This window comes from Furipterus horrens, unplaced genomic scaffold, assembly GCF_987537825.1.
Source record: "Furipterus horrens unplaced genomic scaffold, mFurHor1.1.pri manual_scaffold_5, whole genome shotgun sequence".
In the NCBI taxonomy this organism is placed as follows: Eukaryota; Metazoa; Chordata; class Mammalia; order Chiroptera; family Furipteridae; genus Furipterus; species Furipterus horrens.
The window spans coordinates 131672393-131685126 of NW_028327175.1; the positions used below are offsets into that span (position 1 = coordinate 131672393).

Here is a 12734-nt window from a genome sequence, read left to right on the forward strand (position 1 = left end):
GTTCCTCTTGACTTTTTAAAATGCAAAATACCATATGATATCACCTAATACAGGAAACTAAAGAACAACACAAACAAACGAACTAAATAGAACAAAGAGCAGAATAGCAGTCAATAGGGGGAAAGGGGGAGGGAGAGAAAGGGGATAAGTAAGGGAAGGGTCTAGTCAAGGAACGTGTATAAATGATTCATGGACATGGACAACAGGGAGGGGTATGATTGTGGGAGAAGGGGTGGTCTGGGTGGGGGGAGCAATGGGGGAAAAATGAGACAACTGTAATTGAAAAACCAAAAAATAAAGGAAAAAAAAAAGTTTGACGGTGCTTTCTGCCAGCCTGTCACTTCCGGTGCTGCTGCCACACACCACACTGCGTCCTCTCTGCCCCGTCTCCGCCCCTCCTACCTGTCTGAATGAGTATTTCTTCTTTACATCTTTATTTGTTCGACTTCCATGCAGCTCGATTTTCTGTAACCTCTGGTTGTCTCTAGTTCTGAGGTTGTTATATTCCTTCTTAGTTGTGGAGGGAGACATAGTCTGTCTGTTTAGGTCTCCATCTTGGCAGGAAGTCCTCTCTACTGCCTATTTTTATTGTTCTGTCCTCTATCCACACTCTGGGGTGGTCAGCTCTGGAGAAGAAGCAACTTCTTCCCTAGGAATGCTTCTCATGATAGTACTTATTAATAATCAGAAAGTCAATCTTTTTGGTAGTTATATTATTCAATTTTCATAATTGCATGTATTTTTTTAATTATAAAAATATCTCCATCCCCAACTCATCCTTCTTCACCCTCCCTGAAAACAATGTATTGTCCAAGCAAAACAATTCCAATGAAGTCCACCTTATATCAAAAAGCAGGAATTCATGAGAGCCCCAGGATACAAAGTGTGCTGGTATTATCATATACTCTGCAGACCCCTCATACAAAGGGGAAGAAAAGGAATAGCTAACATAACAAACAGGAAGGAACTGGAATGGGCAATCTAAGAAAAGTCTTTTATAACTTATACCAATTTAGAAAAACTGTAGGTATATGGCAACTCCAAGAAACCAAACTAATTGTAAAAAGGAAGGCCCTGGCTTTCTATGTCAGGTCTTCCTATCGGGTCAGGAACCATTAGATATTTGGGCTTCAGAGTTCCTGCTTCCTGACTAGTGCCATATTTGCCATCTCTGTTAATACAGGCAAATGCCAGCAGAGGCCTTTTGGGGTGCTATGCCACAGTGAAGTTCAGGAACCCACACTGTACCTTCCATAACTTATCTCCAGAAATGTCAATAAAATGATCTTCTGATGCTGACACCAATATTTTCCACTATGGCTGAAACAGGGTCCTCACAGCCATATCCAGGCTGGAAAACCACCAACACACACTAATTCACCCATATCTTGGGGGCTAGCCAAAATATTTTCACTTACTGTGCCAAAGAACTTCCCCATGGGGTCAAATGATACAGATGCAGTTAAAAGGGTAAGCACAGATGGACTAGACAGGCTTCAGCTCTGGGTAGTTGAGGATGTTGATACAACCATTGTCATTTGTCAGAAAGAACATGTTATTGTCATTGTTGCAGGAGATTTCATTGATATTAAACTTAAACTGTTCCCTTGTTTTCAAATAGCATGTATTGCCATCAATAAAGATCACTACAACATGGATGGAATTAGAGAGAATTATGCTCAGGAAAATAAACCAGGGAACAAAACCCAAATACCACACAATATCACCAAATACAGGAAACCAATGAACACCACAAACAAAAGAGCAAAATTGAACCAGAGGCATGTAAACAGGGAGCAGACTAACAGAGACCAGGAGGCCAAGGGAGGGCATGAAGGGGGGTAAGAAGGGAAGGATCTTGTCAAGGAACTAGTTTAAGTGACACATGGACAAGGACAACAGGATGGGGATTGAATGTGGTGGAAGGGGTAAGCAGAATGGAGGGGAGCAATGGGGAAAAAAGTGAGATAAATGTAATCGGAAAACAATGAATAAACCAAAAATTAAAAAAAAATTACTACATCATTCTTGTTGTCTATGGCAATGGTCTGCCTATGGGTACTCCAGCAGATATTGATGTTCTCCCTTTTAATAAAGTTCACAGTAGCATCCCATGTGGTAGTCCTCACATCTCAGATGTGGTTACAAAGAGGTCAGGATTACTTGGATGCCAACAAAGCTGGTCCACACCATCACCATGTCCGCAATAACTTTTCTTTGACCAACTCATCCTTCTCCAGCAAGAAGACACTAGCCGCCTTGTCAAAGAACCTTGAAGGCAGACAATGCCTATTACATCTCCAGACCACAAAGTGCACCTTAGTGCTATGTGCTGGGAGCTTGTACATCTTTCCATGGCCCCAGGACAGTTCCTGCATGCAGCCACTGCTCATGGAGCATGAGTAGGTCATGGAGCTTGGATCATCCTGCTTCACTGCTGAGGGCCCCACAGCCAATGTGAGCACTGCCACGCCTAGCTCCTACACCTGCACAGAGGCCTCGACCCCAGGCCAGTCAGTCCTGCCCAATGTTTTTCATTATAGTTAGCTATGGGTATTGTTACTATTATTGTTAATAGTTGTGATGTGTGATTATTATTTATATATAATAATTGTTATGTTATGTTGTTCAAGATATAATATCCTTTTCATAGCGAGTTAGTTTGATATGTAGCTCTAACTGTTCCTGAGAAAAATAAGCAGTTAAAAACACTCCTGGAAGTGGTTCCAGTGTCCTTGTGGACATGTACACCTCAAGCATTGCACATCCACCATGTTTTGTGGTGTATCCCAGCTCTGAAATACAAAGATGGATTGGAAGGCATCCTGCAAAGCAGAAGAGCAGACAGCTCCATGGAGTCAGAATTTACAGGTACTAAGTTGTAGGTGATTGAAAGGAGTGGGATCCCCAGAATTTTCACTGAGGAGGTGGCATTACACCTGGGCTCTGAATGTTGATAAGCAGATTCATTTTAAGGAAAAACAGTCCCGAGTGAGGGAACAGCTTTCACAAAGGCATGCCACATATTCAGGAAATAATGAGTAAGAGGCAAGGCACTACCAGGCTGTAGAAACCATGGGGAAGTGCATTGGAAGATGAAAATAGAAGTCATGGAGAGGCCTGAGCATCAGCTATGGTCACCAGGCTCTCTGTAGGCCTTTGGGGTATATGAGTAGGTATGACATGGTACAAACATGTGGTCAGTCAGTAGAAGTACATGAAGGGTACATCAGAGATATAAGAGACTGCACTCATAAAAAGAGCTCAGAAGGCAAATGGAGGCCAATGACAGAATAAAGACATGTGGAGATAGGAGAATGTTAGAGATGGAACACTGTAGGTGGCACTTAACTGGTTGAAGAGGATGGAGAGAGAAAGAAGCTTGGTTTCCGGCCTGTGAGCCCTACAAGGAATGTAGAATCACTGTAAGACATGTTAAATGGATGCAGTGGGCATATCTGGAGGAGGGAAGGGTGAGTTCAGATTGGATCAAGTTGAGTTTGGTCCATTAGTAAAACTTGTAAGATGATATATAAAATGACAGCCTGTTCAGTTGGAAGCAAATAAACCATAGCCTGAAGGAAAATGACAGTACATGACAAAATAAATGGAAACAGGAATCATGAGACCAGGTGGCTTACTGAGATTGGGCACAAACGTAAACCAAGAAACTGCTGCTGAGGTTTTCTGGTCAACATGGGAGAGGACAGACCACACCTACACCTCTGTTAAATCTCCCTGGAGTTACACAGAATTCCCAAAAACCAGTGATGAGGATGCCCAACTATTGTCACAAAGAGAGGTGGACTGAGAAATGCATGGTTTGTCCCCATGCCAGAACACCAAATGCAGCCCCGAGGAAACAGTAGAAATCTTTGCTTCTTCAATGGCTGCTAGAACCCCTGGTGTGACCAACTCAAAGCATCCAGGAGCTATCCCAAATTTAAGTGATGGGAAGGGAGCAGAGGCAGGCTAGGCCAGCACTCCTGACCTACATATCTGCCACCTATAGCTCTGTCTTTGTTCTTTCATTCTGGGACAAAAGCTCTCAGCCTGTGACTCAGTGGGCCAATGGAAACATAAGGAGCACATGGAGTCTTGGATTTCAGAGCTTCTTCAAAAAGGGTTGATAAGTAATTAGCAATATTCAATTCCATTTTTATCTGTTACAAGCTGTGTAGCCTTAGCTGTCACCAACCTTTCAGCTCAGTTTTCCCATCTATGAGATGGGGTGACAACAATAATGCTTATTTCTATTGAGCTGCCATTAGGAATCAATGAAATAATCCATATAAAATCCCTAACACGATGTTTTGCATATAGTAAGTACTCTGGCCAGTAGCATGCTTATTATTTTTATTTGTGAAAAGAGAAAGCTAGAGGAGAAAAGTTAGGAGTGGTACATAATTCAATGGGTAGACTTTATTCTCTAGAGAACCCTAAAATGTTGATAGATTGCATCTGACTCACCAACCATAGAACATGGAGGTCAATGGGGACATAATTGCCTTATTAAGATCCAGGATCCAGCTCTATCTGAGTTATTGATCTGAAGTGAAATTCTTTTTATCACATCTCCTGAGAATCCTGGAGTGTTGTCATATTGAACGCTGCAGTGACCTAGGGCAACTCACATTTTGGGTCTGTTGGCAGGTGCCAAGCCTGTATACAGTTTTTCCTTGTTTGAGCAAACATTTCAAGGAAGTTTCTGTGGAATGATTCTACAGCTCAAGAAAAATACAGGTAGCCCCTGTATAACACAGTTGTTAGATTCCTAACAAATGCCATGTTATGTGAATCGATGTTATATATGAAACAAAGAACTAGTACAAAAAAAGGGTTAGGTTCCCAAAATTAAAAAAATACTATTATATTTTTCTAATTAAGAGAAATATCTTTATTAAAGCAATTTTCATCAAAAGTATTACATATTAATATGAATTAAATGTTTTCTTCATCATCACTACTAAGCTGCATTAACCAAATGCGTTTCTTTTTGGAAAGATATCCTCATCCTCTGAACTTTCTTCAGCATTATCTTGATTTCTATGCTCTACTTTTTACAAAAAATTCTGTTATTTTATATTGTTTGCTTTTAAATGAAAGGTCTTTATAAATTTTATTATAAAGTTCTAACTACTTTTGAAGACCTTTCTTAAATTTTGTGATTCTTTCAGTGCAAGGATCTTCATTTAATAAACATGACTTTAACTGTTTGGCTAAGTCTAGGCCTTTCTTTATGCTTTTTAGAGTAAACTGTTTAATTCATCATTTTCATCAGTGCTATTGCCCCCTAAGTTATCTTGGCATATTCCAGATATCATTTTCACCAAAATTGCTTCATCAATTTCTTCTTCTACCAGCAATTCTTAGATATCTTCTACAATCATATCATCTTAAAGTGAAACCACCATGTTATATGGGGGCTTTCCCAAATTCTCTAACCACATTAGAGTGAAACTGTGTTATATATTTGATGATATGTCTCCTAAGGAAAGAGAAATAAAGAAAAGATTAAACAAATGGGATTACATCAACTAAAGAGTTTCTGCTCAGCAAAAGAAAACATCAGCAAGATGAAAAGGAAACCAACCCATATGGGAAAACATATTTGCCAATGATACCTCAGACAAAGGATTGATCTCCAAAATATATAAAGAACTTACACAACTCAACACCAAGAACAGACAACCCAATTAACAAATGGGCAAAGGACCTGAACAAACAGTTCTCCAAAGAGACCATACAGGAGGTCCATAGGCATATGAAAGAATATTCAATGTCACTAGCCATCAGAGAGATGTAAATAAGGACCACAATGAGATACCACTTCACAACAGTCAGAATGGCCATCATCAACAAATCAACAAACAAGTGCTGGTGAGGAGGTGGAGAAATGGGAACCCTAGTTCACTGTTGGTGGGAATGCAGACTGGTGCAGCCACTATGGAAAACAGTATGGAATTACCTCAAAAAACTAAAAATGGAACTGCCTTTTGAACCAGTGATTTCACTGCTAGGACTATACCTGAACAATCCTGAAAACCCAATTCAAAAGAACTTATGCACCCATGTGTTTATAGCAGAGCTGTTTACAATAGCCAAGTGCTGGAAACAGCCTAAGTGCCCATCTGTAGATGAGTGGATTAAAAAACTGTGGTACATTTACACAACAGAATACTATGCAGCAGAAAGAAAGAAGGAACTCCCGCCATTTGTGACAACATGGATGGAACTAGAGAGAATTATGCTTAGTGAAATAAGCCAGGCAATGAAAGAAAAATACCAGATGATATCACCTGATACAGGAGACTAATGAACAGCACAAACAAATGAGTAAAATTGAACCAGAGGCATGTAAACAAGGAGCAGACTGACAATAACCAGGGGGGAAGGTGTTTGGGTCAAAGAGGGGACAGAAGGGGAAGGGTCTAGTCAAGGAACTAGTATAAATGACCCATGTACATGGACAGCCTGATGGGGATTGACTATGGGAGAATGGATATGGGGTGAGGAGGAGCATTAGGGAAAAATGTGGGACAACTGTTATAGAAAAACAAACAAAAAAAGTTTAATTAAAGTTTAATAAGCTCCTAAAATGAGTCTGACAGTACATTAAATTAAGAAGACAAGAAGAAAATGCAATTATACACCCTGAATGCAGAGAGGAAAATTTAGAAACCTGAAAGATAAGGTAAGTGTGGGTGGGCTGAGTAAATCAGAAAGAAGCAAAGAGGCCTCAGAAAAGTTTACTTTTGTGGCTTGCTTATAAATTTCAGCCAGGGATTCGCTAAAATTAAAGGACTAGGAATGAGAGGGTCACCATCATTGTGTAAAACAAGACTTTTATTGCAAAGTTTTGACATATCTGGATTATTCCTGAAATGTGTTGTCAGGTTCTGAGTGCTGTCTGTGATATGGGAGAACACACTCTCTTTGTTGTGTCTTCCTGCTTGCTTCACTACAGCTGCACAGTACTCCCTTGTTTGGATATAAATTTATTTATGTACCCAGGATTCTACAAATGAAAAACTGCAATGCTTCATTAAGAGTTTTGGCCATATGGACTTCTGGCCAAGATGGAGGCCTAGACTGAAACGCTCCATCTCCCTCCACAACTAAGAAGAAATACAACTACTGAAAAACCAGAAATAACCAGAAGTTCCAGAAAATAAAGCTACATGGAAGTCAACGTATGAAGTTATAAAAAAGTGGTGCTTGTCTGGATGGGTAGGTGGGCGAAGCCTGGTTGGAGAGGTCAAGCTGTACTGGCAGTGGCAGCTGTGGTGAAGGCAGTGGGGCAGCGGTAAACACAGACACCTATTTTTAAGGGGAGGCAAAAAACACCTTGGGAGCACCCCCAGCTGCAGACCAAACTCATCAGCTTGCTATTCCAATGCAAGCAATGGGAGACCCCCATTGCTTCAGACTGTGGCGCTGGAGGAGAAGGCTCCAAGTCTCTCAGAGGAGAGTGAATGGCAGGAATCTATCCTGGACCCCCGCCACCACACAAAGTGCCACAGTGTGATGAGAAGGGTTGCCTGGTAGTGATGAGTGCATGGGGCTCTGCCCCCTATAGCGTAGGAAGTGTGACAGCCCCACCCAGGAATCAGAGGTAAACACAAAGGTAAACAGAAAACATCAGGATGGCTCAGGTCATGACAGAGATCCTGGTGATGCAGCTGACCAGCCAGCAAATATATAATATAATGGCTCAGCAGATAGAAAATCTTTCTGAGGCACAGTTCAGAGCTTTGGTTATAAAAATGCTTACAGACCTAACAGCAGATCTTAAACAAGACATAGAAGGAATGAAAGCTAGTCCTGCTGAAGTAAATGAAAACACATATAAAACTAGTGGTGAGGGAAAGAAAACCAGGGATCAAATCAACATATTGGAACATAGGGAAGGAACAAACAGTCAACCAGTGAGTAAAGAGGAAACTAAAAGTAAGGAAAATGAGGAGAGGTTCAGAAACCTATGGGACAGCTATAAGTGGGCCAATATCCAAATCTTAGGGTTGCCAGAAGGTGAAGAAGAAGAACTAGAAATTGAAAAATTATGTGAAAAAATAATGAAGCAAAACTTTTCTAACTTGGGGAAGGAAATAGACTTACAGATCCAGGAAGCAAAGAGAGTTCCAAAAAAACTGGACCCAGAGAAAACCACACCAAGACACATTATAATTAAAATGTCAAAAATTCAGGACAAAGAGAGAATCTTAAAAGCAGCAATAGAGAAGAAGAGAATTACATACAAAGGGGTCCCAATAAGATTCTCAGCTGATTTCTCAAAAGAAACTCTTCAGGCAAGAAGGGAATGGCAAGAAATATTCAAAGTAGTGAAAAGCAAAAACCTACAACTGCGATTAATCTATCCAGTGAAGCTGTCATTCAGAATAGAATGGCAGAGAAAATGCTTCCAGGACAATATAAAACTGAAGGAGTTCATCAGATCCAAACTGCTGTTATATGAAATGTTAAAGGGACTTGTTTAGGAGAAAGAGGATCAAAACTATGAACATTAAAATGAAAACTGTATCACAACAACCAACAACAGAAGCTAAGGAATTGAAACAAAGGCAAACTAAGTAGGCAACAAGAGTGGGAAAAGAATTATAGGTATGCAGAACATTTTGGGGGGAAATCACCAGGGAGGGAGAAGGAGGAAAAAGAAGGGAGATGGTACAGGAATTAAGAAGTATAGTAGGAGGGAGTGGAGTAGATAGGAAGATGTTGAGAAGAACTATATGCACCACCAATGGGCATGGACTAAATGGGGGTAACAGTTTGAGGGAGGGGTCACTGGGTGAAGGGGAACAAAGGGAAAAGAAATTGGGACAACTGTAACAGCATAATCAACAAAGCATATTAAAAAAATAGTTTTGACCATACCTCTTGTGATAGTTAATTTTATGTCACCTTGACTGGGCCATGAAGTGACCAGACATTTGGTCACACATTATTATAGTATGCTGTGAGAGTGTTTCTGGATCAGATTAAATTTGAATCCATAGAATGAGTAGATTCCTCTTCCTCAAGTGTGTGGGTCCCAGCCAATTAATTGTAGACCTGACTAAAATAAGAGATTAAGTAGAAGGGAACTCCTGTTTTGCCTTTTCAGTTGGAACATTGGTTCTTTCCTATCTCTGCATTCAGACCGGAACCACACAATTAGCTCTCCCAGGCTCCAGTTTGCTGACTGCAAATTTTTGGATTTCCCAGATTTTGTAATCACATGAGCTATTCCTCAGTAAAATTTTTGTATAAAAATTGTGTATTTATGCTTACATGTTTAAACTTCAGTCACCTTCAAACTACTCTTTATTTTATGTAATACACCTACAGAGATTTTTTTCCCCATTGCTCTAAACAGGGTTTGAACTTGTCAATTTTGATGTGTTTTAGTGCTTCTGCCATTTTTTAATTTTACCTCTTCCACATCAGCAGAACGTTCCCCTTTGAGGACTTTTTTTTATCCAAGAAAATAAAAAAACATTACTCAGGCAAGATTGGGTAAATAGGGTGGGAAATGAGGGTTATGCCATTTTTAGTAAAAAAACTGATGAACACTCAGCATGGTGTGGGCAGGTGCACTCATAAATCACCAACATTAAATGGGCAAACATGTTGGAAGAGCCTTAAAAAGAAATTCAATGAAGCCAAACATAACCTCTCAAAAGACCACCAGCTGGAACACTGATACAGATGGGTTTCCAGAACACTGAGCTATCAGGGGAAACTTGTACTACAAGGAACCCACACTCCAGAAGATAATCCCATTTTTGGGGGGTTCCCCTTCATATATGTACATAATCTTTTCCTCCAGGAAGGTCTAATGTAATTCTTTGAATGATCTTAGGTCTTCAAAACAAAACCCTGGATTAACATCCAAAATTAGAAATCTGGGTGTCTTGAATGTCTTTAAAAGTATAATCTCAAAAGCAAAGGAAAAACCTTTATATGGGGAAGAAAAATACCTACAACAGAAAGAGTAAAATATGTAATATTTCAGTAAAATATCTTGCCACCTCTGTACTTGGTTATCCATGCACTCATGTTGCTCATCTACTCACATAGGTAGGTATCTGCATAGCCTTTTCTCACAACTGGCTGCAAAAGCCAGCAAACACACAAATGGTCTTAAGTGTTTTGTTATTGACTTTATAATCATTTCAAAATAATGTTTAATTGGCAAGAGATTGTAAAGCAACAGAAAACCCATGGTATGATGGATTTACCATTTCCTTCACTTATATAAAATGGCTTCCAGTAAGGAGTTCTGCTACAATTGGCTGCCAGTGTATTTAAAGTCCGGTGGCAGATGAAAATAAACAAGTATTAATTCTGAGAACTCTTTTGTGGACTTATGAAAACAGTCTGTTATAAAACACATCCAGATGTCAGCCAGGATCCAGTCAATTAGAATAATAGCTTCAAGTAAAATCAACAAAGGTCAGCCAGTCAGGCCAGGGGGTAAAATCTCCAGAATACCCAGTTCAAAAGGGCAGGGAGGGTGCTGTTATTCTTCAGCCTTGAGCTATGTCCATGGAATACAACTGTTTAAATGACTTATAAAAAAGAATTTATGGATACCATGAATCAACATAACTTTGAAAAGAAATTAAATTTGTCACAAGGGAGATTTATAGACAACCCCCACCCCCCCAAAAGCGTCATTTGTGAATGAGAAGAGACTTTAAAGAGCAAAATTAAAAAAAGAAACTTCCTCTGTGTTTGACAATTATTAAAAATTTTGGTATATTTTATTGATTATGCTGATACTATTGTCCCAATTTCTCTTCCCTTTGCTTCCCTCCACCCAGCACCCCCCTCTCTACAGCAATCCCACCCTACTCAAACCATGTCCATGGATGATATGTATAAGCTCTTCTCTATATCCCCATGTCTATTCTGCACCCTCCTACTAGGCTTCTTAATTCCTGCACCATTTCTTTCCTTCTTACACCTTTCCCCTCCCAGCTGACACCCTTTCACATGCTTCTCTTACGTATGATTTTGTTCCGACTCTGATTGTCTGCTTAGTTTGTTTTTGTGTTTACTTTTTAGTTTCTGTTGTTGACAGTAGTGATTTTATTGTCAATTAATATTTGTAGTTTTCATCTTTTTCTTAAATAAGTCCCTTTAACATTTCATATAATAATGGCTTCGTGATGATGAACTTCTTCAGCTTTACCTTGTCTGGGAAGCACTTTCTCTGTCCTTCCATTCTAAATGATAGCTTTGCTGGACAGAGTAATCTTGGTTGTAGGTCTCTGCCTCTCATCACTTTGAATATTTCCTGCTAGTCCCTTCTTCCCTGCAAAGTTTCTTTTAAGAAATCAGCTGACAGTTATAGGTACCCCTTTGTAGGTAATTTTCTTCTTTTCACTTGCTGGTTTTAAGATTCTCTCTTTATCCTTAACCTTTGGCATTTTGATTATGATATGTCTTGGTGTGGTCCTCCCTAGGTCTAATTTGTTTGGGACTCTCTGTTTTTCCTGGATCCATTTGTCCATTTCCTTCCCCTAATTAGGGAAGTTTCCCTTCATTATTTTTCACATAATTTTTTAACTTCTTGTTTTTTCTCTTCTTCTGGCACCCCTATGATATTGGCACATTTAAAGCTATCTTGAAGGTTTCTAAGCTTAATTTTTAAAAATTCTTGTTTTCTCATTCTGTACTAGTTGAGTGTTTATTTCTTTCTTAAGTTCCAACTTATTGATTTGAACCCTAGTTTTCTTTCTCTCATCTCTAGTTTTGTGTGGATTTTTCTTCGTTTCACTTCATCTAGCCTTAATTTCTTCCCTATTATGCTTAATTTTTTTCTGTGAAGTTTATGAGCATCTTTATCACCAGAACTTTGAACTCCACATCTGTTAGGTTGGCTCTCTCTTCATCTGTTAGGTTCACTATCTCCTCATTGCTAGTTCTGTCACTGGAACCTTGATCTGCCCCCATGTCTGGGTTGAACTTCTTTGTCTCCTCGTCTTGATGACTTTCTGCATTTGCTTCTGTGTTTCAAGTAGAACTGTCACATCTGTTATGCTATAAGGAGCGGAGCCTTAGGTATTCATTAGTGCTGGTGATCCATTTCACTATGCTATGGCACTGTATGTGGGGAATGGGTCTGAGAGGGAACAATACTGCTTGCTCAGCGCTTGCCAGTTTTCCAGGCACTCGTCCCCCTTCCTGCACTAAACAAGCTGCCTCTGTTGAGAGACCAGCAGTTTCTTCCTCTGCCCCAACCCCCACTGGCTTTCACAATGAGAAGCAATGAGGCTCATTGCTGGAACTGTGTGCTGCGCAGTCTGGTCTGGGGCAGGCATCAGTCTGGTCTGGGTCTGGGGTAGCTTCCCCAGTTTAGGATATACGACTGCATTTTTCTTCGCAGGTTCAGTCGCTGTTCCACTAGCAACACCCCTAACCCACACCCCTAACCCTGCTGCTAGCCCCACTGTCAGTTGTGCTGCCTGCTGTTGCCACCAAGCACTGCCCCATAGCTGCTGCTCCGCACTTCATTCTCTCCATCTTGGCTCCACCCCTCCTACCTTTCTGGCTGAATATTTCTTCTTTATTTTTTTGCTGATCTTCCCTGTAGTTTCAGTTTTCTAGATTTCCTGTTTTTTTATGTGTGTGTGTTTTTAAGTGGTAGTAAATTCCTTCTTAGTTGTGATGGAGATGCAGCATTTCTATGTGTGTCTCCATCTTGGCTGAAAGTTCCAATCATTAAA

General features: G+C 40.1%; 1 pseudogene; it reads right to left on the bottom strand.

Moving 5' to 3' along the window:
• Nucleotides 1-1053: 1053 nt before the first annotated feature.
• On the bottom strand, nt 1054-12531 carry LOC150009848 (THO complex subunit 3 pseudogene; annotated as a pseudogene).
• Nucleotides 12532-12734: the final 203 nt, after the last annotated feature.